The following is a 27,727-nucleotide window of genomic DNA, read 5'->3' on the forward strand; positions in this document are numbered from 1 at the left end:
TCTTTTCTGGCCCAATACATGAAGTCTCTGATAGTTCACCAGATTCTTTTACCATATTGATTAACTCTATTCATTTTTACTAGTTTTTAATATAGTTGTTGTTTTACTCAATTGGTTAACAATGAATATTTACGGTAAGAGAATAGCAGACAGCAGAACAGGGAGACCGTGAACAAGAAAAGCAACACATACATGAAAAATAATGACAGAAAGGACAGAATGTGGGACAGGAAGGCAGAGCTGTATTCATCCATAGTTTTTCGAGAAGCGACCCGATAACAGGAGAACAGTTACTTCCTACTAGGTTTGAACAATTGTGTTGATTTTCCAAGCATTCTGTTGCAATGCACCCATCATCTCGATATGTAGGAAGACAAGCATCCCCAAGGAAGGTGTTTCTTTAGTTCCAAATCTCTAGAGAAAGGTCTTGGGCACAGAATATTCAGTTTCAGGCATCTCTTTCCATTTTCCTTAGTGACATTTTCTATATTTTATGGCAGGGGATAGCTAATTCTTTTGATCTCCTCGCAAACGTTACTGCCTACGGAACTTCTGGAGACAAAGAAGAAACGGCTGTGGTGCTAACTCTGTGTCTTCAGGGTGTTCAATCAGCAGCATACGGTGCAGCTCAGAAACAAACCACAGAGCGGAAACGGAGGGTAGAGACACAGTTTATGGGTAAGCCCACACCGGTCACTCTTCCTCACAAGGCATCTGCTTGGATGAATGTGTTTCAAAATGGGTTGTCTCTGCAAAAAAAATTCATGGACCACAATGAAAATAAGACCCTTTCAGAACCTACACAGGCCAGGAGTCATGAAGTTTCCACAGAGTGTTATTGAATAAAGTAACTTGTGTCCTAGAATAATGAAATCATGGGTGGAAAGATTGCGACTGGTCACTCTCAGTCTAACCACATATTTAACATTCTTTTTGGGTATTTTCCAGGTTTGTATTTCAATGGGCACTTGTCCTTCAGCTGCTAAGCTGGAGGACTTATAACTTATCTAGTGCATGGTTTCTTGACTTTGGCAATATTGATATTTGGGGCTGGTTCATTCTTTGTTGTGGGGACTGCCTTGTCTATTATAAAATGATTAGCAGCAAACCTGGTATCCAGATGCCAGAACCTCACCCTGCCATCATGACAAACCAAAATATCACCAGATGTTACCAAATGTCCCCTGGCGGGTACAAATCACCCCTGGTTCAGAACCACTGATGTGGAGAAATAAGATGTAAGTACATGAAATAGTAACCATACATGGCAGACATAATCAGTGTAAAATGACTATATTTCCCAGAGATTGGAAATCTTACTTTCAGGCAGGGTTGCCAAAGAAACGCTTCAAAGAGGTAAGAATCAAGGATGTGGTCAAGAAGGGAGAAGAGAAGGAAATACCATAAAAAATAAACTGACCCATTATGCGGTGATTGATGGAAGGATATCTGCATAAATAAGTGATGAAAGCAATATAGCAAAATGTTAGCAATTGTAGAATGTGGGTGGTGGGTATTTGGGTGTTTAGTGTGCAATCTGCTTGACCATTTGTGATAAATTGTTGGGAACATATTTTTTTAAATAAGGCAAAATACCAGTGAAAGAAAGCCAATTGTAAAAGTTACTGCCCTCAAAGCATGATGACATGTGACTGTAAGATAAGTGCACAAATAACAACTCCTTGACTGCAAGTCTAAAGCATTCTAGAACTAGGACTATACCACTGTACCATATTTCCAAGGTGAAGCACATAGTTCAAGAGCTTTCACCAACTTTAACCAATTTGGTCCTCATGACAGTCCTGTAGAGTGAGCAAGGAAGGTGCTGCATTTTATGGATGAGGGAATGGATTCAAAGAGGTTGAGATTTAATCACTATGTGATATATGAATAAAAAGGCAAATTATGATTATTAGTAATTCAATCCATTTTATTGCAAAGTAGTTTTCTGTTATATGACCATACCACAGTTTATCTCTTCTATTGATGGACGCCTGAGCTGTTTTCAATTTTGGCAGTATTGTGAATGAAACTCCTACAAGCATTCTTGTACAAGGCTTTTTGTGGACCTAAATTTTTGTTGCTCTTGGATGTATACCTAGGAGTGGAATTGCTGGGTTTCAGTTAAGAAACTGCCTAACAGTTTTTTAAAGTGATTGTACCATTTTACACACCAAAATATGAGAGTTCCAGTTGTTTCTCATCTTCACCAACACTTGGTGTTGTCGGTCTTTTTCATTTTAACCATCCTAATGGGTGTGTGGAAGTATCTCATGGGGTTAATTTGCATTTTACTGATGACTTATGATGTTGAGAACTTTTTCATGTGTTCACTGGCCATTTCTTCTTTGTTCACTGTCTACTCAAGTTTTTTGTCCTTTTAAAAAAGTTGGATTGTCTGTTTATTATTGAGTTGTAGAAGTTCTTTATATATTCATGACACAAGTCTTTTGTCAGATACATGTGTTGAGAATATTTTCCCCAATCTGTAGCTTGCCTATTCATTTTCTTGATGAGTAAGTGTTGAATCCTGGATCCTAGGAAAGAGCTTGCAAATGGATCAACTCTCCCTTATTCAACTTATGTTCCAGTCCTCTTGATCAAGCACCCTAGACTCCAGTCTCACACATGCTCTCCTGACTTATGCTGGTCCATGCTGGGTAGGTTTTGTAGCTCCCTGGTGCATAGTCCCTTTGCTCCCTTGTCAGCCTCAATGTGTCAGCAGCTTGGTTATGTTGTGACTTAATCCTAATTTTGAGATTAAATCACAGTTGTAGGGATTAAAGTCCTGGTGGCCAGGAAGGGCAGATCCTGAATATCCACACCCCACTGAGATGGAGGTGGGTGGGTGAACATTGTCTTGTGGGGAAGCAGCCTCTGCATCATCTCCAAGCAAGTGGGAGACAGGAGGTTAGTGCATAATGGAAATGAGTGGGCTACCTTTGGAGGCTCAGAGGGTTCAGGGGAATCTGGGGATTCAGGATCTTCAGGGACATCAATCTAGATAACTCCATCCATCTTTTTCCCAACCGGGCCCTGACCTTGGTACAGCAGACCTACCTTTGTTGGGAATTTATCCTTCTTTGGAGTTTGGCTGTTCTGACCATTGAGTCTTGGGCCTGGTCCCCAGTTTCTCTGCCTTCCCCCAGAGGAGATGAGAGCCTGTTTGTATACTGCCAAGGTGGCTATGGTGGTTTGAAGATATGTCCACAAATTCTTTGATATTCTTCCCTTCAAAAGGTGGAGCCTAATTCCCCTCTCCTTGAGTGTGGGCAAAACTTGACTACTCACTCCTAACAAATAGAAGAAAGTACAAGTGATGTTGTACATTTCAGAAACTGGGTCAGAAAAGGCACTGAGGTGTCTTCCTTGCTCTCTCTTGGATTTCTTGCTCAGGAGGAAGTCAGCTGACATGTCATGAGGAAATTCAGGCAACAGATGGAGAAATCCTTGAGGTGAAGAACCAAGGCCTCGTGCCAACAGCCACACGAGTGATTTTAGAAGCAGATCCTTCAGCCTCAATCAAGTCTTCAGATGACTGTAGCCTCAGCTGATATCTTTTATTGTTGTTGTTGTGTGTGTTGATTGTGGAGTGTTGGTTAGAAGTAAGCTTGTTTTAATAATAGAGGCAATTCTCACTTTAAAGAACATTTTTTTGATGCACAGATAAAAGGAGGGCATGTTGGGAGAATAAAAAAATAGTAGATTAAAGATAGACTTTGAAATACTGGACACCAGAGATGTTCTAGAATGATAAACTCAAAGATGATGGTACATTGTACAATAAAACAGGGGTCAGCAAACCATGGCCTTTGGGTTGACAACCTGTTTTTTTTAAAATAAACTCCAGATGTTACAATGTTATTACGGTGGTAGAGTTTTTATTTTATAACTTTTTTGAGATATATGTCACATACCATACGATTCACCCACTTAAAGTACACAGTGCAGTAGTTTTTAGTATATTTACAGTTTTATAACCATTACTACAGTCTAATTTTAGAACATTTTCAACACCGCAAAATGAAACCCCGAGCACATTAGCATCTCTCCCCATTCCTGCTCCATCACTTGACCCAGCCCCAAGCAACCACTGTTCCGTCTCTAAGGATTTACTATTCTAGACCTCTGCTCATTGAGTTCTGCAGATCTTCCAAGTGTTGACACATTTCATTATACGAAAACAAAACAAAACAAAATACCATACAGTGCTTAACACTACCCCCGACCTATCAGAAAAGTCTTACATAGTGGAAAGCTGTCAAGCTCTTTGTATCAAGTGTAAGTTTTCCATAATTTTGGCTGAGAGCTTGAATTTTGTCATTGTCAACAAATACTGTCAGTTGTTTTCCTTGAAGTGATAGGCTCTTGGAGGTAATTTTTGAGAAAATGTGTGCCAAATACCCAAAACTGAATAACCTCAGTTTGTCAGTCGTTCTTTTAAGTAAAAATGACGTTCTATCAAGAGTGGCTAGGTCAGCTCAGATTGTCACACAAGTGCTTCTCCTCAAGACAGCCATTGTCCTTCAGTGCGTAACAGAAGTGCTTCCCGCCTACTTCCCATTTCATCACATACTACGTATTATATCAAAATATTAAAAAGAGGTATATTCAAGGTCAAGATTTAATAAAGTTAATAACATACGGGCCGGCCCCGTAGCATAGCGGTTAAGTGCGCGTGCTCCGCTGCTGGCGGCCCGGGTTCAGATCCCGGGCGCGCACTGAGGCACCGCTTCTCCGGCCATGCTGGGGCCGCGTCCCACATACAGCAACTAGAAGGATGTGCAACTATGACATACAACTATCTACTGGGGCTTTGGGGGAAAAATAAATAAAATTTTTTAAAAAATAATATTACTGCTCCATCAAGAACGTTGTTTAGGGGCCGGCCCCGGGCGCAAGCGGTTAAGTGAGCGCGCTCCGCTGCGGCGGCCCGGGGTTCACCAGTTTGGATCCTGGCACGCACCGACGCACTGCTTGTCGAGCCATGCTGTGGCAGCATCCCATATAAAGTAGAGGAAGATGGGCACGGATGTTAGCCCGGGGCTGATCTTCCTCACAACAAAAAAGGAATGTTCTTTAGTAAAACTGGCTTTTTTTTTTTTTTTTTTCCAGCGTGAGGTCATGCCTGTGAGGACTACGATGACTCTAATATAGTTTGGTGCAACCACCTTGATTTGTGCTGAGGCGTCATCTCTCTTCAGTCATATCTGCTCCCCTCCACCTGGGGGCAGATGACCTCTGTCCCAGCTTCCAGTGGGACAGATAAGTTTTGCCTGTTTCTGAACTTCATATAAATGGAATCATAGAGCATATACTTTTTCGTGCCCGGCTTCTTTCACACAGCATTATGTTTGTGAGATTCATACGTGTGTATGGCTACGGTTTGTTCTCTTTGCTATTTGTATTTTCCTTGTAGAAATATCTGTCCCTTCTGTTGTAGATAGATATTTGGGTTATGCCCATGTTTTTGTTTTTGACTCGTGTGAGTAGTGCTGCTCTGAGTACTGTACCTGTCTTTGATGAACATATGTGCATGTTTCTCTTGGTATTTACCTAGGAGTAGAATTGCTAGGTTGTAAAGTATGTGTATTTCAGCTTAGCAACTGCTGCTGGTTGGTTTTCTATGATGTTATGTTTTTGAAATCATGAAATTAGATTGGACAAACAACTGTGATTTATATATAACAAAATAAAAGATGGGAAAATGTGTACTAGATTGGAGAGGCAGTTTGGGGCCACACTCTCCGGAGCCTGAATGCCATGTGAAGTCAGAGTGGGCCGGGTGGTACAGTGAAGATGGGGCTAGGTTGAATCCAATCCTTACATTCTGTGTTACCTTGGCCAAATTACTTAACCTTCTTCAACATTAGTTTCCTCCTCAGTAAAACGGGGATAGTACCCACCTAAAAGTGTTGTTTAGAAGATGAAATAAATAATGTATGAAAACTGCTTAGAAGAGGGCCTGGTACTTAAGACATCCCCCAAAGTATTAGTTTCTTTCCTCCCAAAGGATTTTATTTGGAAATATTAGGAGATATGGATAATATTTGAGCAGGAAGATACATCATTAACTGTTATATACTTTAAAGTGTTTAATAAACTAAAGGTAAGTCTGAGACTGAAGTGTTGGAGTTGCAATCCCCTAGTTTTCTGCTGGCGGGTATATTTTATGCCTGGCACAGAATGGGAGTGAGTGCATTTTGAGCTTCATTCTCAAGATATTGTTCTACGGAATGCACAGACCTGCCCATAGATCTACAGGGCTTTGAAGAGTAGAAATAACTTATTGTCATCACATAGCAAAAGCATTTTGGCGTTCTTCTTTCTGTAGCATCTGCCCCAGAGGATGAAGCCCTAAAAGGTAAAGAGGAGAGACCAAGATGCAAATAATCGGTCTTTGTCTCAGCTGTAAAGAGGTGACCATTGCTGTCATAGCCAAAGAAAGGCAAGGCCAAAGGAGCTGAAGTCCCAAAGTCTTAGGACCTAATAGCATGAGCAGTGACGTCAGATATAAGGAGAAGGTAAGGAACAGCATCAGATGAACCTGACTGGAACAAAGGGAGGTGGCCTGGAGATGCTGGTGTTTTGTCTGGATGTAAGGGAGGAGGGAGCAGAGTGCAGGGCACCTCCTGCTTTCCCAGTGGACACAGGCTGAGTAAAGACTTGTCTTCTTCAGTCTCATCATAAATGTGTCAGCCTGTGATTTAGTTATCTGTGGTTTCTTCCAATTAAACAAGATATGTGCAGCCATGACCATCCTGGAGATGCTCATCCAGAAACTGTTGTTGGAGGATAACTGTTCACAAAGCTTATGTAAAAAAAAATGAGAGCTCCCTATAGGGAGGCTGAGTGGATTAGTGACAGCTTCCTCTCATCCTTCAGTCTCACACCATGCCAGAATAATCTTCCTAAAGTACCACATTGATCATGGGAAGCCCTACATCGAATGCTTAAGTGGCTCTCATTGCCTATAAAATCAGTCAGACTTCTCACCCTGGCATTCGTGGTCCTCGCTGAGCTGACCTCATTCTGTTGTGAGCCTTCTTTCTGACGACTCAGTAAACCATACTTTCTTCTTTAGCAAAACTAGTTTACTTGAGCTTTTATGACTTTTTAATTCTTTGTGCTTTTATAAATCCTCCTCATTCTTCAGGGGCCAATTCAAATTTATTTTCTGTCTTCCCTGAAGTTTTTTCTTTCCAGTCCAGCTTCCAGTATTTTCCTTCCTGTGAATTTCTGTAGCAAATAATTTGTTCATATTTAATTTGGCAACTAATCTTGTGCCATCTTGTGATGATATTTTATGGTGGACTGTTGTTTACACCTTTTTCTCTTTGCTTACATTTTCATTGTTTTATTTTTTTCTCCAACCAATTCATGAGCTCCTTAAGCCAGAGTCCCTGTGATCAAGTTACTTTTTAAAAGAATGAGGTTACTTTTTATGTCTCACTATATCAAGCTAATGATTTACAAGTAATAGGCCCTTAATGAGAGTTTCTGTGTGTGTGTGATTATATGTGTCTTTTGACAGTAAAAATGAAGATAAATAAAACTATATGCCAGAAAACATCAAGGATATCTTACAAAACCAAAGATTTTCATAAGAAAAGCAGACCTGAATTTTCCTGGAGCCAGACATGATGAGATGTTGCACAGAACTGAGGATGCCACGTCTACTGTGCAGAGACTGGATTGTTGGAGGCAAGTGTGGAAGCAGAGAGATGAGTGAAGAGGCTGTTTCACTCATCCAGGGGAGAGAGAATTGTAGCATATGCCACTGTGTTAGCAGCGGAACTGCAGAGAAATGGATAGACTTGATGTGTAATTTTTGACCATACAATTGATAGAACTTGGTGATAGATTAAATGTTTGGGGAGAGGTAAAATCAAGGAGATGAGAGAAAAATCAGGGATGACTTTTGGAGGTGGTCAACATTGTAGAAAGAAAAGTAGGAAAGTGTCGGGTCATGAAAGTTGAATATAGCCAGGAAATCAGCTAAGATGAAGAGAAGAGCATCTATTGGATTTAGCAACGTGGAGCCCAGTGGCGATCTTAGCAGAACATTTTGGGTGTGTTGTAGGAACAGAATACACATCACTGTGTGTTGAATAGTGAATGAAGACTGGGAGGGGAAGAAGTGTAGACATGGTGATGAGAGTCTTTGGAGAAGCTTGTCAGTGAAGGAGAGCAGAGAGAGAGCCATCACTGAAGGAAGCCAGAAGGTCAAGGAAGCAGGAGATAAGACAGGCTTACTAAGCAAGTCGGTATTCTGTGTCAAGGACCCCTTGTGGGCAGTGTCAGCAGAAACATGTGGACTGATGATGAGTAACGATGGTTTCTCCACCTTTGTCCTCCATGCAGATACATACCATGGCTCCACAGAAGCCCCCAGTTGAGGACACGGTCCCAGGGCCAGGGTGGACTCAGCCTCTGAATTGAAGGAGATTATTTCTGACACCTAGAGAATGGGGGATCCTAATGGACTTTAAGGTCCCAAAGAAAAAAGGCAATGGCATGGTTTGCCACCTGAGCGTGTGCACTGAAATTTGAAACCATTACACTTCTGTGGTGTTCCCAGTGGTATTCTTCTGTTATTTCTGCTGCCTGGACTCCTCCCCAACTTACATCGCCCCATCTCCACTTTCTGTCATTCAAGAGTCAGCTCAGTGGCCCCAACTTCTGGGGTGAGAGTACCCCTCCATGCTCCGATGGCACCTGGGTGCCCACTTCCATCCGACTTACTGTGTTGGGTTGGGATGGCACCCACCTGTCTCCCGGTGTGCATTCTCTTTCTCTCTATGCCCCATCACGAGCCTGAAACCTGGAAGCAGAGCAGCTGAAACACAGTTGACATCTGGCAGTTAGGAAGGAGCCCAAACTCCCGAGTCATATTTGAGCGCCACCATTTCTTGACTGTGTGGCCTCAAGCACATTATTTAACTTCTCTGTGTTTTGTTCTTCATCTGTAAAATGGGGGATACTAAAAGCACTTACCTCATAACACTGTTGTGAGGATTAAATGAAATAATACCTATAAAGCAGTAACAGTACCAGGCATATAGTAAGCGCTCAATAAATGTTGCTATCATTATTAAGGCATGGTAGATATTGATACATTTTTTATTGAAAGAATAAGTGAGTAAAGGGAAGAATAAAATCTGATGTGAAAGGAACCAGAACATGTGTCAGCCTGTTTTTCAATGCCTCTTCTGCCAGGCCAACTTGAGTCTATCTGTGGTGAATTGCATAAGTTCTCTGAGCCAATTTTCAGGCCATGTACAAGGAGGAGTGAGGACAGACAAGCAGTGGTTTCCTGGGGGTGCCTGGAACCTGACAGAGCCGTCTGGCCAGTCTGATCAATGAGGATCAAAGGAAGGCTACCTCTCCATGAGAAGGACAGTATTACTCATGACCTCTCCCTGCTCTCTCACTCCTGGTACCTCCCAAATTAAGTATCTATGTACAAGACCTTGTCTCCAGCTCTGCCTTTATTGGTAAAGCTGAGACACAGATTGATAAAGGAGAAGTATGTAAATATGATTGTGTTAATCAGCGTTCTCCAGAGAAACAGAACCACTAGGAGACATAGGAGTGCCATGATCTTCCGTCTGCAAGCTGGAGACTCAGGAAGGCTGGCGGTGTAGTTCCAGTCTGAGTCCACAGGCCTGAGAATCAGGAACAACAATGGTATAAGTTCCAGTTCAAGGGTGGGAGAAGACTGATGTCCCAGCTCAAACCTTCAGGCAGAGAGAGAGAGAGAGACAGAGAATTCAACTTTCCTCGGCATTTTTGTTCTATTCAGGCCCTCAGTGGGTTGGATGAGGCCCACACACAACAGGGAGGGCAATCTGCTTTACTCAGCCCACTAGTTCAACTGCTCATCTCTTCCAGAAACACTTTTACAGACACCCTCAGAAATAACGTTTAGCCAGCGATCTGGGCACCTCATGACCTGGTCAAGTTGACCTATTTAACAGCCTAACTAATGATCACAATTATTAATATAGTTATGGGATATTTACGTATTTATGAAATGTGTATACCACTTTCAACTGTTCTTTGATAAGCAGGACTGTCTTCTGATATGAGTTTATGGCCTTTCTGATTTCTTGGTTTTAAATAGCTGTTCTTTTACAAACTGGCAATGATGATAGATAGTAGTCTCTTAAAAAATCTTGACTTGTCAAAATTAAAAAATCCATAACCCTACTTGGGTCTCTTGTATTTCTAAAACATTTAACTTTGAAGGGATATCCAAAAGACAGAACTCTTGGTTTGAGATTTGGGGGCCGAAGGGTATGGTGATGGACCCTGTGATGAGAAGCAGAGCCATGAGGTGGTGATGCTGGCCCGTCAATTTTGTGGCTCTTGTTCGTGGAGAACCAGGCTAAAACAGCTTCAAAGCTGGTTTTGGCCAATGAAGAGGTAGATTTAGAGTGACAACTGGGCTTTTCCGTTTTATTTTCAAGACCTGGTTGGTTTTATATCTTGGCTGTATCCTGGCAAATACTTGCAATTTTGTCCCAAGGTTTGCATGGCAAAGATGGTCCTACAGCAAAATATCAGCTCCCCTAATGTATGAAAAATGTCTGCTCATGTTAGCCAAGCTCAATTGTCCCCCACCTATGCTGACATTTTCCTGTGGATGTTCTGATTTCTTAGTTACTTTGGGGTAGCTGAAATTCTCTAGTAGGAAAGAATGAACTTAATTAGTCGTCTTATGTATTTTAATTTTTCATTATACAAATAATATATGAAGCAGTACCTTTGTAAAACATTAATTAATTAAAAGTTATATATGGATCAAGCTAAAGGCTCCTTTAACCACAGCCCCACATATATCTGTCGCTGTAGAAAAAATATTCTTTTCTTTTTGTTTTGTGTGTTTAAAGAAAATGGTATAATATGCACCTCATTCTGCAGCCTCCTCTTTTCACCCAAAACTGTATGGGAGATACTTCTGTAACAATTTGCTTGGATCTACTCCATTCTTTGTCACTCTGACATGTTACTATGAATAAACTACGTCTTGTTGAACCATTCTTCTTTTGGTGCACGTTTGGGTTGTCCCCATTTTTTGCTATTACAATATTATGAAGAATATTCTTATACATGTTTCTTTTTGCATCTGTGTGAAGGTATCTCCTGGGCAGATACTAATAAACAGAACTGCTGAGTCATAGAAAATGCTCATTTGAGAAATTCAACAGGTATTTTCAATTTGTTCTCCAAAAGTTGTGCTTCAGTACTGTATGAGTGGATTCATTTTTCCATGTAACCAACACCTGAAACAAACTTTGTAAATGTTTGTCAATCTGATATCTAAGGCATGTCTCTTTGTTGATTTATTTTGTATTTCTGTCATCTCTGGGAAGGTTGAACACTTCTTGGTTACTGGCATTTCATATTTCCTCCACTGAGAATTGTTTGGCTGTTCGTGTCCTTTGCCACACTTCCACTGAATGGTTTGTCTCTCATTAGTTTACAGGAGTTCTTCATATAGTCTGCAGAGAAACCCTTGATTACATGTTGGAGTGTTTTCTTCTGTTTTTTTACTTAATTTACGGTGCCTTTGGTCTTACAAAGTTGTATTTTGCTGTAGTTAGTTTTATGAATCTTGTCGACTAGAGTTCTGCTTTCTGAGTCTCGTTTAGCAAGACTGTCTATTATCCAAGATATAAAGATGTTCTATAATCTTTTTAAAACAATCTAATACTTTTAATATTCATTCAACTTTTATTGTTTATTATATTTAGATTTGGAGTTGATTTTTAAGGAGTGATGTGAGACCAAATAGAATATTTATTAATATTTTGTCAAATGAATATCTGATTGTCCCAAAATAATTTATTGGCTATTACCAGACTTTATTAACATACATAGTGAATAGTTATGTCAAGTGCTGGTAGATCAAGTAAATCACAGACTGACAAATGACTGTAGGATTTAGCAATGTGGTGGTCACTTGTGACCGTGGAAAAAAGAGTTGTAGTGGGGTGTTGGGGGTTCATTGGAATGGGTTCAAGAGAGAATGAGAGAAATCAGAGATGGTGAGTACACACAGCCATTCCTGAGGTCAATCAGTTGTTCTTTTAAACCAATCAGAAGATGTTTTTGACATTTTTAACAAATGGCTCAAAACCATGAAACTCTTCATGTAGATTTTAAAGCAGATGAGAAAGCCTTCCATGTTGAAGTTCTGAAGTATGAGTTTCACACACTCATTGTTTTTGGCAACAGAACAGAGTCAATCCTCCTTATTCAGTAATTTGATATTCGTGAATTCACCTAGTCACTAACATTTACAGGTGAATCCAAACCCAACACACACTGTGTTTTCCCTGGTAATTCCTGGACGGGTGCAGAGTGGCAGAAAGTGGGAGTTGCCTGAGGCGCACGTTCTCAGCTGAGGTAGAACAAGGTGACACTCTTGTTTCAGCTCTCAGGGCAACAAGTGTCCTTTTCCTGGTCTATGAAATGGTACGTTTTTCACCTTTTTTGCTTCTTGCTGCTGTTTTTCCTCTTTGTAATGATCCTCAAACATAGTGCTGAAGTGTCGTGTAGTGTTCCTAAGCACAGGAAGCCTGTGCTGGGCCATATGTAGAAAACACTTGCGTTAGATGAGCTTCCTCCAGGCATGGGTTATGGATAGTGATATTGGCTGGGAGTTCAAATAATGTGTCTACAGTCTATACTAAATAAGGTCTTTTCAAAAGAGACAAACATAAAACAAGGCTATGCGTTGATAGGTTCCCAAACATGTCACGACCAAAGACTGCAGAAACCTAACCTTGTCCTTCCCCTAGGAGCCCTGGTTCAGTCTGCCTCATGCAGTGTTTGCTAAAAATTAATAGAATGTAACTCTTCCAAATAGGGAGGATCAATGGTAACATGATGGAGATATTTTCAAACCTCTCTTTTAAAAATGATGTCTAAAAAGCAGGTAGTTTCTCAACTAATGGTTGACTTGTCATCTTTACTTTGAAAGGACAGAGTTTTTAACAGCATCTGCTCAGAAGCCTATCTTTGATAGACACATAAAAAAATCTCAGCAAATTGGGGACAACTGTTTTTTGCAAGAGAAAATGTGTATAGAATACATATATTAACTTCAAGACAGTAGTTACCTTTGGGGAGGAAAGAGAGAGGAAGGAGAAGGGTGTCTTCCACTGTGTAATATTTCTTAAAAAACGACATCAATAAGGTGTGCTCTGTTAAATCTCAGCAAAGAGTAAATGGTTTCTGTTATCCTATTCTCCTTCTAAGTATATTTAAAATAAATATGTAACTGGAACTGAGATGAAATAACACTAATGTAATAGATGCTATTTGCTGGAGTGCTCCCATCATCTGATGGACAGCTCATGACGGGTTGGTGATGTCACTGACACCATCTAAAGGTCAGGACACGTTGTTTACCAGCTGTGGAGCTAGAGAAGGCTCGGTCACCAGCAGCAGAGCCAGAGTTACCTCAACCTACAAAGTTAGAGCCACATAGAAGCAGATCCTGCTCCAGCTGTGGACTAGTGAGAGCTCTGGCAGCAGCTCCAGAGCTCAGTTGCAGCCAGCTCCAGAACGAGAGCTCCTCCAGCTCCCACACTCGACCAGCTCCAGAGCCGCAGCCATTCCCATCACTAGCTCCCGCACCAAATCTGTCAATAAGGCAGAGCTAGAGTCAGTCTCAGGACCGGAGCCAATTCTAGAAGCAGGTCAGGCACCATCGCCTGAGACAGACCCAGCTCTAGCCCCAGCTCAGGTCCAGCTCCTGAGCCAGTTGCACAGCCAGAGCTGGGGGGATCTCCAGCATCAGCCACAGCAGTGGCTCCGGCACTAGGGCAGCTGCAGCACCACCCACATTGCCAGCAACTAAGGCCCGGCCGGCTCCAGCCCCCACCCAGAGATGTCTTTCTCTTTTCTATTTTTTATGATTTCTTATGTTTTATGTGTTCCAATTTAGATTCAATAAAGTTTAATGTTTTCATCACTTCAAGTTGTACAATTCAGGGCCGGCCATTAACTACATCCTCTATGCTGTGTACCGTCACCGTTATCTAGTTCCAGATCATTGCTTCAGCCCACCAGAACCCCTGTACCCATGAAGCAGCCATGCCCCCATATCCACTCCCCCACCCCCTGACAAGCACTGATCTGCTTCCTGTCTCTGTGCATTTCCCTGTCCCTGGTGTGGCTGTCCTGAGCACAGCCAACCCTCCTTTGGCCCCTCCCCCCCATGCTGAAGACCCCTGAGGATGCCAATGTGTTCAGTGCCATGAACCCGATGCCTAGTATGACTTTGACCTGAGGAAGCCCACCGTCACCAAGGGGGTGAGGTCAGGCATGGAGCCAGCTCAACCCTGCTTCACATGAAGAAGAGGGACTCGATATTGCCAAGGGCACCTTCTCCTCAGTCCCTAGTGCTGTTTAGCCACAGGGCCACCCTCCCCAGGGTCTGGCTAGCTGGGGAGATGAGCACGTACAGACTAGAGTGACAAAAACCAGGTGGCCATCTTTTCTGTCCAACCAGCTGGCCCAGGCTACCCAGGAGCAGTTTCACCCTGAACCTCTCGTGCTGCAGGCCTGATGCCTGCCAGTCAGCAGGCTGTCCTGGCCTCCCGTGGACCACTGGGACCCTTAGGTGCCTTCTGCCCTCTAGGGTCCAAAGGACTAGCTGACCTTTGCCAAGGAGTGCTGCCCATGGGCATGAAGCCCTGCCTGCCACTGAGGCACTGCCCTCTGTGCACCTCCCTCACACCTTCCCAGGTGCGGGTCACTTGCATCTGTGACTTCAGGTGTCCCAGAGTCCCCACTCACCCAGGGGGCGTGACCTCTGCAAATGCAGCCCTTCCGTCCAGCCTCCAAGCCAACAGGCCCCAACACAGGCTTCAGGACCAGGCACAGCTCCCACTCCCAGTGCTGGGACACCTCAGGTGGGGCCAGGACCTCAGTGGCAGGGACATTGTCCAATGCTCAGCGAGCACTTGGCTGGTTCCTCCAGCTCCAAGGTAGAGGAGAGCAACATGAGTTTTGACCCAGAGTCCCCTGACGGCAAGGAAAAGAAGGTGGCTGCCCTCCCCATTCTCCCTGACAGCCCACTCCCAGTCCCTTCTTGCCCGGGACCAGTGTTCCCCAGCGACACCTACAAAGGGGCCAAGAAGCCCAGGAGCTGGATGCCGGCCTGGGGTGTCCTGCCGGGTCCAGAGACTCTGCTGATCATGCCACCCCCCCACAGTTATGGAAATCAACCGCCCCCTGGTCCCCGATGGTCTCTGGTTTCATCTTGGCCTCCAGCAGCACTTCCTCCTCCTCAGCCTCCACCACACCCACGGCAGCTTTGGTCACACACAAGCGTCGTGTCTCAGGCTCTTCAACCATAGCTCCTCGCTGGCCCTCTCCATCCACACGGTGGGCGATGCTGCATCATCCCTGTCCACCTGGAGTAAACAACAGCAACGTGGACAGGAGCGTCTTGTTTAGCCCACTGGTGGGACGTGCCCTTGGTCCCGTCACTCAGAGCTCTCTGAGCACAGACCTGTCCTCAATGGCTACTTTGACAAGAAGCCCTCTCTGGGCCCTCCAGGCAGCAGGCCCAGCCCAGGCAGGAGGTAGGCGACCGCCACAGTGCCCACTGTACATGGGAAGAAATGGAGGCAGCCTTCTCATCCTGTTGGTTCTTGGGGATCTGGGCTTGAGTGGAGGTGGATAAGGTGCCCACCGAGCTCCCTCCAAATCTAGGATCTAACCGCCTGAGGCTCTGATGAGACTGCTCGTTCAAGTCCAACCAACCTGTAGTGAAGCCCGACTCCTTGCCTGAGTCACGGCCCTGTGTGATCTGGTCCAGACACCGTCCCCAGAGTGCACCCCTCAGCGCACCCCACCCTCCCTAAAGCCTTCCTCCCCAAGGACCCTGCCAAGCCCCTGCCCCCTTCAGAGCTCCTAGCCTGCAGTGCCCCTCCCCCAAGCCCCCATCCAGGATGGACTCACCTCTGTGCTGGGCTCACAGGCCACCTCCTCAGGCTCCTGTGCTAGCAGAGCCTTTAGGGTCAGATTGACCTGGGGTCAAACCCACAGCTGGGTCACCTCACAGCCCTGTGACAGGCAAGGTCATGTGGTGTCTTCTCGGAGCCTCAGTTTCCTCCATGAAAAATGCGGTCAGTGACTCTGACCTCAGGAGGGTGTGTTGGGATTCAAGCAGGGAGACGAAGCTGCCCAAAGTGCTTGGACTCAGGAGGTCGCCTGGCTGGGGGAGCCCCAACGCAGGGCAAGGCCTCGATGGTCAATGCTGGGCTCAATGCTGGTGAAAATCAAGGATTTCTAGTCCCCTGTTCACGTCTGGACTTGGTCACTTAGAGCAGAGTGACCTTGAATGCTGGGACCACTGGTCATCTGTAAAATGGGGTGCAATCACTCAGCACCCAGTGGGCTCCCTAATAACAGTAACTCCCTCCAATAGTTGCCCAGCTGGGCTCCCTTCAGCTCCTCCTACACCCGCCAGGGCTGCAGGCAGGGACTGGCTGGACCTCATGTGGTAGGGAGGGGGTGTAGAGGAGGAGGGAAAAGGGCAGCCTGGCCTTCTCCCTGCCCAGGGTCTGTGTCCACCACTGTCTTCGTGTCCGCAGGACCAGCCATGCATGGAGCTGGACCCTGGGATGGAGTCTGTGGATCAGGACAGTGAGGTTGGTGTATATTCAGTGACCCTCACGTCCCCAGATGTCCAACCTACCCAACTGTGCACCGTGTGGCCCACCTGGCTTCTGTGGCGTGTTCCTGTGACGTAGGGGATGTGAGGGTCACCGAGCAGTTGGCTGGGGAGGGGACAGACGAAAGCAGCCATGTCAAGGGACCGTTGTGTTACACGTGTGTGCTGCGAGCTGTGTCACCCAGAAGTGCTGTCTGCAGGGCCCCTCTGTGTGCCTGACCATGGACAGGAGGCCTGGTTGCCGCACAGGAGAGAGGCCTGTGAGACCATGAGGGTATCCCTGCCACACTCATGTGGGCAGAGATCCCGGGCCATGTCCATGCTCATCGGGGCTGATGTTGCTCCGTGTCCAACCCTCACAGGACAGTTGGGAAACTGAGGCCAGGAGAAGCAGGGACAGGCCTTGGGGCCACAAGGTGGGCAGAGTCCAGAGGGGAAGAGAGCATTCCAAGCTCTTAGGCCAGCCTCAGCACTTCCAAGGGGTTTGCTTTGGGAATGAGAGCCCCTAATACCCTGGGGGACCCCTGCCAACGCCCTCCCATGTAGGGCCCTTTGCTATACGCATCCCCACGTGGACACACTCACACACACAAGCATACACACACACTCTGAATGCCCAGCCCGGTCTCAGAAGGGAAGTGCTCACTGGGGAGGTGACAGGAGGAAGGAAGAAAGAGGTTGGAGGCAGCTCTGCCATGGGGCATGGGCATCCGGTCCCCTAACAACATGCCCAGGCCCATAGCATGAAGGGGAGAGATGCCAGACTGGTGGGCAGGGGGTCCCCAAGGTACACAGGGGGATGCAGGGGTTGGGGCCATCCCTAGAGCAGCCTGTAGAGAACCAGGTCTGGCGTCCTGTGGCCACCACTCTGGGCACTGGGAACTAGGATGTGACCCCCTAGGGGGGAGGGGATACAGCAGAGAAGGCTAGATCTTACGCCTCTGTAAATTGGGGTTCATAGATGGGGTGACTCTAAGGGTCCCACAGGCTTGTAGAAGAGTCTATTGACCTTCGTTCTCCATCCATGACTCACTGTTCTCTGAGTCCTTGTAAAATGCATTCCATTCCCTCGAGGTCTTGCTGAGCAGAAGGCAGCCTGAGAGCTTGGGGACTGGGGGCCCGGGCAGTGAAGAACATGGCAGAGCACTGGTCGACTTGTCTGGGGACCAGGGACAAGGCCATCCTTGTCGGAGCCTTGGGGGCCTCCTTTGGAAGTGAGGTGGAGTCATTGCCCTGGCTGGGGCGAGGAGGCCTTGTGAGTCAATGGGACACGCCAGGGCCAGTGGAGGGAAAGCGGGGAGCAAGAGAGGCTTCTGAGGTCCCTCACGTTCCTCCTGGAGCCCACAGGTCCTGCTCCTTTGCGTCCTCGGCCCTGGTGGAACCACTGCCTTGAGGACCCCAAACAAAGAAAGGTGTGTGTTTTGCTTTCTGCTTTCCTGCCTGGGGCTGCAAGGCTGGGGCTGACCACCAGGGGTGTCCTGTGTCCACTCATGCTCAATGCAGCAAGTGGAGCAGGGAAGGGACGCCCAGGGCTCGTTCTGGGTGTTCCCCTGTCCAAAGCAACAGGCACCTTTGATTACTGGCATCCACGTCCACAATGGGAGCTGCTCAGAGGCGGGAGGGGACTCTGAGATCCTTTCATGATTCTTTCAGCTACTGTGGCCCCAGCACTCACCCTGAGCAGGGCCCATGTTAGTCCTGAGGGCAGTGCTGAAAGCACCCACATGGTCTCTGTCCTCCAGGAGCTCACAGCCTGGAGGTGGAAAGGACAAAATCATGAACAAATCCATGTGAAAAAGAAGAGAAGGTGCTACAGAGCAACGAAGCAGGGTGCTGGAGGAGGGAGGGCCTGGAGCCCCTAGGTGGGTGTAAAGGGCCTCCCTGGGGACATTTGTGCCCTGAGCAGAAGGACAAGAGGAGCCAGCCCTGCATCTGTCTGCAAACAGCGTGCTGGGGGGAAGCTCAAAGGCACAGAGACTTGGAGGCAGAAGAGGATTTGACGAGAGAGGAGGTGAGAAAAGAGCCAGTGTGGCTAGAGTGAGCTGGGGAGGAGAGAAGTGAGGGAGAGAGGATGGCAGGGCCAGACCCAGGCCTGGAAGGAGGGACTAGCTGTCTATGCTGGGTGACAGCATTAGCCTCACTTAGCACTTACGAGACCTATCATTGAGCATCTGACAGTGTCTCTACCAGGGTCCAGGCTCAGGTCAGCTGGGAGGCTCCCCGTCAAGGTCTAGCAGGAGGCTGGGGCTGTGTTCTCAACTGAAGCTTGATAGAGGCAGGAGCCATCTCGGAGATCATTCACAAGTATCGGGGCAGTGGTAGGATTCAGTTTGGATGGGGGGGTTTCAGGACTTTTCTGTCTGTGGGCCGGGACCCTCTGCCAGTTCTTTGCATTAGTGGGTGTCATAGGGAAGGAAGCTCATAATATCTGATATGGCTTCTCCTGAATAGTGGATCAGAGAGACAGAAAGAGGGAGAGAAAGAGAGACAGTGACACACAGAGATAGAAAGATGGGGAGGAGAGACAAAGAGAGTAGACACAGACAGAGACAGGGAGACAAAGAGAGAGACAGAGAGACAGGGAGAGACCAAGAGAGATACAGACAGCCAGAGACACAGAGACAGAGAGAGACAAAGACAGAGAGAGAGAGACAGAGACAGAGAGATAGAATGAACACAGGAGAGACAGAACCACACAGAAGTCACAGACTTTTCATTAAGCTGACCGTGGAAGTGACATCTCATCACTCGGCCCTATTCTATTGGTTAGAAGCCAGCCGCAAAGTCCATTCTCATAGAGGAGCGGGGATTACATAGGATGTGTGCCTAGGAAGTGGGAACGCTGGGAGCCGTTGTGGGGGCTGCCCACCACATAGGCTGAGATGACCACCACTCAGGCACTTGGACCTGAGTCTAAACATAACAGGAAGCCCTGGAGGGTTGCGAGCCAGAAGGAGATGATGTCTGAACATCATTTCATTTCAACCCTCCCTAGGAACACTGGGAAACAGGCAAGAGGGGAAGTGCCTCTCCCAGACGCCCAGCAGACCCAAGCCTCTTTGCGTTGTATTCTCTGCCACAGCCAGCCCTTTCTGTAATCCTTGCACTGCCAAGTCTGTGCAGGAGCTACGTGTGGGAGCAGCCCACGGGATTCACAGCCTCTGAAGGGATCTCTAGGTCTATACACCTGATGACATCCCTAGGAAGTAGATGCTAGAATGACCCCCACTACACAGAGAGGGACATGAACACAGGAGAGACCCTGAGAGGGGAGGCCCTGAGAGGCGCAGGGTTGTCCAGGGTGACATCACTGGCAAGAAGCAGGAGCGGGACTGAATTCAACTCTGTGTCCTCAAAGCTGGGGCCCTGGTTGCGTCCAGACCTCCCCAGAGGCTGTGGGGTGGACTGTGTCGGTGCGACTGTGTCTGGACAGGGTATGGAGATGGAGAGTGAGTAGTCAGCAGCCCGGGGGACCCTTAAGAAGGTCTTGTGTGAGGAGGAAGCTTAGGTAAGGGGATCCCAGGAAGTGACCTCACAGAGCCCAATAGAACTTGGAACCCTGGTAACTAGGCACCCACATCCTAAACACAGCCCCCAAGCGAGCTCACTTCTCTAGCACGAGCAACATGTTTAGTTGCTGCTTCCCAATGACCAGGGGCCGGAGCCCCAGGAAAGCCCCCAAAGACCGATGCAGATGCTGGTGCCCCTCTCGCGGCCGACGGCTCTGGTCGTTTACCCGGAGGGACGGAAAGGTAACACCGGGAGGCCCAGGGAAGGCCATTCCAAACCAGGCTACCACTGTGGTCCCATCTGGGCAGCCCCACATCCCCTCCCCATGTGTGCCTGGAAGGGCGGGTTCATGTGGGTAGACCACCGTGAGCAGGAGCAGTCGGTGAGGTGTTAGAAGCCTTGGGGGGTCGGTCAGGTTCAAAGCCCAGGTCAAGGCCGGCTGGGTGGGATGTGGAGTGCGGGGTGGTGCCCTTCTGCCTGAGGTTTATCCCAAGCCCCTGAGGTGTAGGTCTTTCCTCAGGGGTGGAATAATGTGCAGACACAGGTGTGTGCCTGATCTGGGAGAATTAGGTCCAGAGGGCAGAAGCAGCAGCAAGGACAGCTGGGCAGGGCTCTGATGCCTCTGGGACGGAGCCAGTCACTGTCTTTGCAGAGCTCCACGAAGAAGATCAGCGTGGAGCTGGCGGAAGGGGATATTCCATCCATCTCCCCGATGGAGGCGCCGGTGTCCCACAGGCCTGGACCAGCAGCTACCGGGAGACGGTCTGCAGTGACAGTGATAAAACCCTCAGAGCCACCAGAAGACCCAGCTTCAATCCCGGGAGAACCATCATACCCACCATGTCCTGCAGCAGCGCAGGAGGCAGCTGAGGCCCCAGCATCCGTGCAGGGAGCGCCATCCCCTGCACAGTCTCCTGTAGCAGACCAGGAGGCAGAAGAGGCCCAAACCTCTGTGCAGGGAGGGCCATCCCCTGCACAGCCTCCTGCAGGAGACGAGGAGGCAGCTGAGATCCCTGCCTCCGTGCTGGGACAGACATCTCCTGCACAGACTCCTGCAGGACTCCAAGAGGCAGCTGAGGCCTCAGCCTCCGTGCAGGGAGAGCCATCCCCTGCACAGGCTCCTGCAGGAGACCAGGAGGCAGCTGAGGCCCCAGCCTCTGTGCAGGGAGAGCCATCCCCTGCACAGTCTCCTGCAGGAGAACAGGAGGAAGCTGAGGCCCCAGCCTCTGTGCAGGGAGAGCCAAGCCCTGCACAGGCTCAGGGAGGAGAACAAGAGGCAGCCGAGGCCCCAGCCTCTGTGCAGGGAGAGCCATCCCTTGCACAGGCGCCTGCAGGAGACAGGGAGGCAGCTGAGGCCAATCTCTGCGGCCTGGGAGAGCTGGCTCAGGAACCTCCCTCATTAGCACCTCCAGTCCCACCTGTTCCACCTACTCCCTTACCACAAATATCCTTCCCCATCCTCCTAATTGTGTTTCTCTATTTCTTGGTTTCTTTCATTGATTTTTTTTTATTGTTTATATCTTGATTATTTAAAATAAATTTCACTTTCATCTTTTAACAGTTTAATGTTTTTCATTTTAAATTGTACACTTCATGAGCATTAAGTACATTCACAATGCTGTGCAGCCATCACCACTGTATGGGTTTAGAATATTTCATTCTCCAAAAGAACACCCTGTTCTAAAAGCACTCACTCCCACTTTCTCCCTCAGGTCCTGGCAACCCCTAATCTGTTTTCTGTCACTGTTTCCTTTTTTTTTTTTAAATCTGTTCAGGATGTTTCCTATAAGTGAAATCATGCCATAGGTGGCCATGTGTTTTCTGCCCATTTATTTTCGCACGGCCTGATAGGTTTTCCTTTTCTGTTTTTATTTGAAATAGAATTTCTCTAATTTGATAGGAAAATCCCAGATGGAGTCTAGATTTGATGTATCAAAGAAAGCCCTTCTGGTAAATATGTGCATAATCTTGGGGTACAGACTGCTGTTCTACGTGGGACAACAGAGCCAGAAGCCACACACGAAACGCATTGCTCTTCCTGCGGCCAAAACAAAAACAAGAAAGGGTAGAAAGCTGGAAAGACAAACCACAAACCGGAATGTATTCCTCATGACACAAGGCCAGGGAAAGGTTACGCATCCTTGTGGTCCAAAAAAACACTCGAAAGTCAGAGTTTTAAAAAGAGATAAAGAGCAAACACATTCAACGCCAACGAGAGGTGATACACAGGGGCAGCATGTGTCAGAGATGCGCGAGCTCCCCGAGGAGGAGACGCGCACATGGAGACACTGTGGAGAGGGCACTGGGCCCCATCAGACGGGCTGGGTTCCAGTGTGGTGACGACCAGACCTGGTGACAATGTGAGGAAGCAGAGGCCCCAGTAGACCCCTAGAGACAAGTGTGAAAGGACACTCCTCTCTGGAGACCAACCTGAAGGACCCATCGCAGTCCCCAGGGGCACGCCTGTGCTGGCGGTACTGATCCCAGGACTTCATCCCACAGAAATTCCTGCCCAACTTTTCAAAGATATATTTTCCAGACTATTCATCACAGCACTGGTTGCAATAGCAAGCAATTGGAAGGAACACTACTGTCCATGGCGAGGCGATGGGATCCATCCGTCCCATCTGTAAGACCACTAATATGTGATATCAGCCGGGAGACATGCATCTAGGAACATGAATCTGTGTGTGAGAGAGAGACAGAGACAGACAGAGAAAGAGAGAGACAGAGCCAGAGAGATACGTACCAAATCATCCATGGGGTTCACCTCTGGGGATGGGAATTGCCACTCGCTTCTCTTCTCCTTTAAAGGCCTGCGTGATGTTTCAACTTGATAGAATGTGCCTCTATTCCTCTTATAATTCTAACAAGATTAAAATCACATGTTAATGTTATCCATTTATCACTCATCTTTGGACTGAAGTACATTATTTAGTTTTTCTTTTAAAGGTTTTTATTGCAAAGACAATGTACGTTAATTACTGTAAAAGAATGAATTCTAAGGGTATTAAGAATTAAGTGGAAACTGAGGAGTGCCCTTAACAGGCAGTGTTCACCGTTTCAGTCCTTTGCCTTTGTATGCACGTGTGTGTGCACGTGTGTGCATGTGCCCATTCAGCTGTGTGCATCTGTATGCACATGGGTATGTCTATGTGCAAGTGTGTGTGGGTGTGCACTTGCGGCTATCGTGTGGGAAGGACTGCAGGGAGTGTGCTCTTCTGGAACCTGATTTCCCCAGGGCTGGACCCTGGCCAGTCAATCCTCTTCCTCCTCTGCGTCGGCCTCAGAATTGCCTAAGAGCCTCTGCTGGGCAACACGGATCATTTCTGATTTCATCGTGCTGAAAGGAACACCTGCATCCATAAATCTCTACTTCTTTAGGACCGATCCCTAGAGGCGGAGATTCTGGCTCATAATGTAAACGTGATGTTAAGGTGTTGGTCACAGTCTCTGACACTCAAGGTCTCCTTCTACCCTGTGATCTTGTTTGGGAACAGGGAGTCCAGAGACCCTGAAGCAGAGACCTGAGGGAGGGAGGGAGAAGGAGGAGTAGCTAGGATGCAGGGGATGAAGGTACCTGGGGTTACCTGCCCAGCTGGAAGGCCTCACTCCTGTTGCTTCTGTCCTTCCCACTCCCCTCACCCCTGGCCCCGCCCCTAACACACCTGACCCCGCTTTGGCCTTGCCCATGCCCCTCCTGCTCCCTAACTCACCTGAGCTGAGCAGCCTGGCCTGCCATCCAGGACAGATGATGATGAGGGTCTGGACACTCCTGCCTGCTCCCTCTCCCTCCAAGCAGAGAGCCCCATCCTCAGTCAGGAAAGTACATCTAGGTCAGTGCAGTGAGTCACAGGGACCTCCTTGAACATGCTCCCTCCAGGGGGAGTTCTCAGTTGCAACAGCAGGACCCACTTGAGCTTGTGTGAGCAGAAGTGACTCTTACAAGACAGAGTGGAGGTGTCATAGAAGGTGCCAGAAGGTCAGAGCACGGGGCTAGAGGCTTTGGAGAAGGTCATCGTGCCCAAAGCACACCTCAGTGTTTTCCAGGAGTGATGGCTGCCTCAGGCACTGTGCCAGCCCCAGCCCACATATCCAGCACATTCAGCCTCTGCGATGGAGGGGCCCTGCTCAGTGGGGATGAGGGAGAGAGCCCTGGTGACCTCGGAGAGGCACGGCCATTGGAGCCTCGGTTTCCTCCCCTGTGAAGTGGGGTGGCAGCCGACCTTTCATGGTGGTGTCAGACAAGTTCGCTGAGGCTGCACCTGGAGTGCCCTGCACCTTCTCAGAGCTCAACAGCTGCTAGCTCTAATGAAGAGGAATCAAGAGAGGAGAGATGGGGCTGGGTCCTGGATCCCCACCTGGCTGGCTGACTGCCGTGGGACGAGATGGGCTGGAGAAAGGCATTCCAGAGGAACAGCGGAGTCGGAGCGAGTAGGGCATGCCTGGTGGGAGATCAGAGTGGGCAGAGGCGAAGGGCCCCAGGGGGCTCTGAGTGGGGTGACATCAGCAGGAACAGCTCACGGTGATGAGCACTTACCGGGGCCTCTGTTCTCCTCTTGAGCTATCTCCTTGAATCCTCCCCCCAACTCCTTGGGGGAGGAGCAATTATTGTCTTCATTTCACTGATGAGGAAACTGAGGCTCAAAGAGACTTGCCCCCTCTGTGCCCTGCAGAGTGGCAGAGCCGGGATTTGAACCCAGTGCCTCTTAGACCCCTTGGGCCTGCCTGAGAAGGGCTCCCCCATGCTGAAAGAGGGACCTCTTTTCCCTAAAGTTCTGAGAACTTTTGGTCCTGATGCCCAGAGAGACCTCACTCTGCGGGGGGATAGGCTGGTCCTTGGTACTGGGAGAGCCCACAGTGCCCACAGCTGGCCATTCCCCGGCCACCATACCCAGCCCCAGGCAGACGGAGTGGCCCTGTCCCTTTAGTTCAGTGATGGCTGGAGGCCAGAAGGGTGCAGGCCCCAGGGAGGCCAGGACCCCTGAGCCCGAGGAGGCCACAGTGCAGGACAGTGCTTTGGAATGATCCAAAGTCAGAGAAACAGGGGTCCTAGTCCCTGCTCAGCCTCTTTCTAGCTGGTGATGCAGGTGAGGCTCTCAGCCTCAGTTTCTCCATCTGTACAATGAGGAAATAACTTGGCCTCCTGATGGGCTGTTGGGAGACTTCCCTGAGGAATTGCTTGAGCATCTCTAGCCTGGTGCCCGGAGCGTGTTAAGAGCCCCCTGCCAGGCTGTCACAGTGGTCCTCCAGGGTGCAGGGTCTGGGAAGTTCCTCCTCAGGTTCCCTTCCTGCTGCCCTGCTCCCGGGAACATTCAGCATTGTTTGAGGAGGAGCTAAAGAAGATCCAGGACCACACTGTGCTGCAGGTGACGGAGGCTCAGCGCTGGGAGGACAGCTGGACATGCTCCATGCCACCGTCCAGGGCTTGTGCTGTGACCCGCTGTGAGCCCCCCACAGATAAAGGCTCCTCCTGTGTGCATACAGCTTCTGTGGTTTACTCACTTATTGCTTCATTCACCCAGTCATTCCTTCACTCATTCCTTCACTCACTCACTCCTGCACTCATGTACTCATTCATGCATTCGTTCATTGTTTCACTCACTCATTCAGCCAATACGTTCTGGTCCCTGCCATGGGCTGAGCACTGTAACTTCACCAATGAGTATGACCCCACGTGGTCCCTGCCCACCTGGAGCTCACATCCACTGTGTCACCTGAAAGAGGGCTGTCCCTCGGGTTAGCAGGGGTGATGAGCACCAGGAATCCGCTTCTGAAAGTAGAGGCTACCCATGCAAAGAAAAGAACGGAGAAAACCCATGCTTGGCACTTCATCGACAAAAAAAAAATAATTAAAAGTTAAGAAAAATAAAGATATCCTACACTTAACAAAATGTGGGTTCTAATCACAAGTGTGCACTCATTCCTACAACCAATGAGAAGTAATCCAGAGTGGACTGGGTATTGTAACACATTCTTCTGGCCAATAATAGCATTTCAGTAAACATGTTCCAGGGCCTCATGATTTTCCTAAGGCCTCTGTGATCCTCCAACACTTAAATCTTTCTCCTTGGAAGCCTCTGTCCTGTCCCCCTCCTTGTCGAATGGCTCTTCCACTGTCCGGGGGCCTACCCTGCACGGCCACACGCGTCAGCGACTCTCCACGTTGTGTGGACAGGCTGCCCGCGTTCCTCCCTCAGCCTCACGAGCTCCTGTTGCTTTGGCAAGGTTGGGGTTTTCCCTGGGTGGTTAGCGGGCGTCCTTCTTTGCAGCGGTGTGCGTCTCCCCACGCTGCGTCTCCTCTGGCGACTCGGGAGGCAGGCCTGTGGCCCCATCTCACAGGTGAGGAAGCTCAAGTCGAGGAAGCTCAAGTCCAGGAAGCTGGACGACCTGCTCCAAGTCACAGCCAGCGTGCAGCCTCTGCAGAGTCTGGCCCCAGAGCAGACCAGGACATAGGGCAAGTGGTTTGTCTGCAGGTGAGGGAGGAGGCCCGAGGGAGGCCATGGGGAAGGGAGCCTGGAGGAGGAGCGCCAGGGCGGGGCCTGACGAGGGAGCACTGAGGTGAGCATCCCTCCTAGTCCTGTCGGGAGACGAGATCCCACCCGGACTGGCTCTGTGCCCGTGGGTGGAGGGTTTACCCCGGGTCGTGAAGGCTTCTGTGCTACAGGCTGGCACAGGCTTGCAGCAGAGGAAGCTCCCGCTGCAGGAGAGAGCCCTCAGGCAGAGAGTGGATGCAGGTGCTCCAGGGGGACACTGTGGGCCTGCCGGGGACTGGCTCCCGGGGACTGCAGGGACTCAAGTGGGCTGAGGGAACTGAAGGGCAGCAGCAGCAATGTCTGCAGCGGGGGTCTGCACACATGTCCCACACGTATGCCCCCAGAAAGGCTGCTCTGCATGGCATTTCTCCCCCCAGACGCGTAGTTGCCCCAAACCGCCCCTCCACTCCACACTCCCAACTCCTTTCCACTCGTCTCAGGTTACTAGAAATTCAGAATATTTTAGTTGGTGTTGGAGCCCAGAGACTTTTGTTTGTCCTGCCCATGTTCTAACATTGCTGGCTTTTTAAAGATCTCAGGGCTTTGACTCCAAAACAGCAAGATGATGAGGATCCCAGAGAGCTTTCTGGAAGCAAGGCTTTATGTTTTTCAATACTGCCATCCCACCAGCTCTTCTCAAAATCCCTCCAGGACACAGACTCACAATCTTGGGTCCTCAGATTGCTGAAAGGATGCGCCTTCAGAAAGTGATCGGCGTGGGTCGGCAGGACGCACCGAATGGTTGAGTGAGGAGTTCAGCCAATCCTCTTCCCGGAAAGCCATGATCACACCGGACGTGCTGTCAGAAAACAAGCTCTGGGAAGAGACCAAAGACATACAACCAACTGAGGAGCATGTGAAGCTGAGGGAAGAACAGTGAGAGTCGTGGTGTTTTTGCCCAGGGCAGGTCCCGTCCCCACCCCCTCAGTGTGACGGCCCTGTGAGCGGCGCAAGCCTGAATGGGGGTGGCTTCACTGTCAGA

The 27,727-nt window shown here is 48.5% G+C and overlaps 1 long non-coding RNA gene across 1 annotated transcript in view; it reads left to right on the forward strand.

Annotated features, from left to right (window-relative positions):
- The first annotated feature begins 2,563 nt into the window (after positions 1-2,563).
- The window catches only part of LOC131403885 (uncharacterized), a 174,331-nt gene continuing 149,167 nt past the window's right edge, over positions 2,564-27,727 (forward strand). The window contains exons 1-2 of the long non-coding RNA XR_009219626.1: positions 2,564-2,660; positions 3,397-3,526. This is a non-coding gene — a long non-coding RNA (uncharacterized LOC131403885). The remainder of the gene's footprint in view (positions 2,661-3,396; positions 3,527-27,727) is intronic.

The sequence above is a fragment of the Diceros bicornis genome, unplaced genomic scaffold (assembly GCF_020826845.1).
Source record: "Diceros bicornis minor isolate mBicDic1 unplaced genomic scaffold, mDicBic1.mat.cur scaffold_93_ctg1, whole genome shotgun sequence".
Lineage (NCBI taxonomy): Eukaryota > Metazoa > Chordata > Mammalia > Perissodactyla > Rhinocerotidae > Diceros > Diceros bicornis.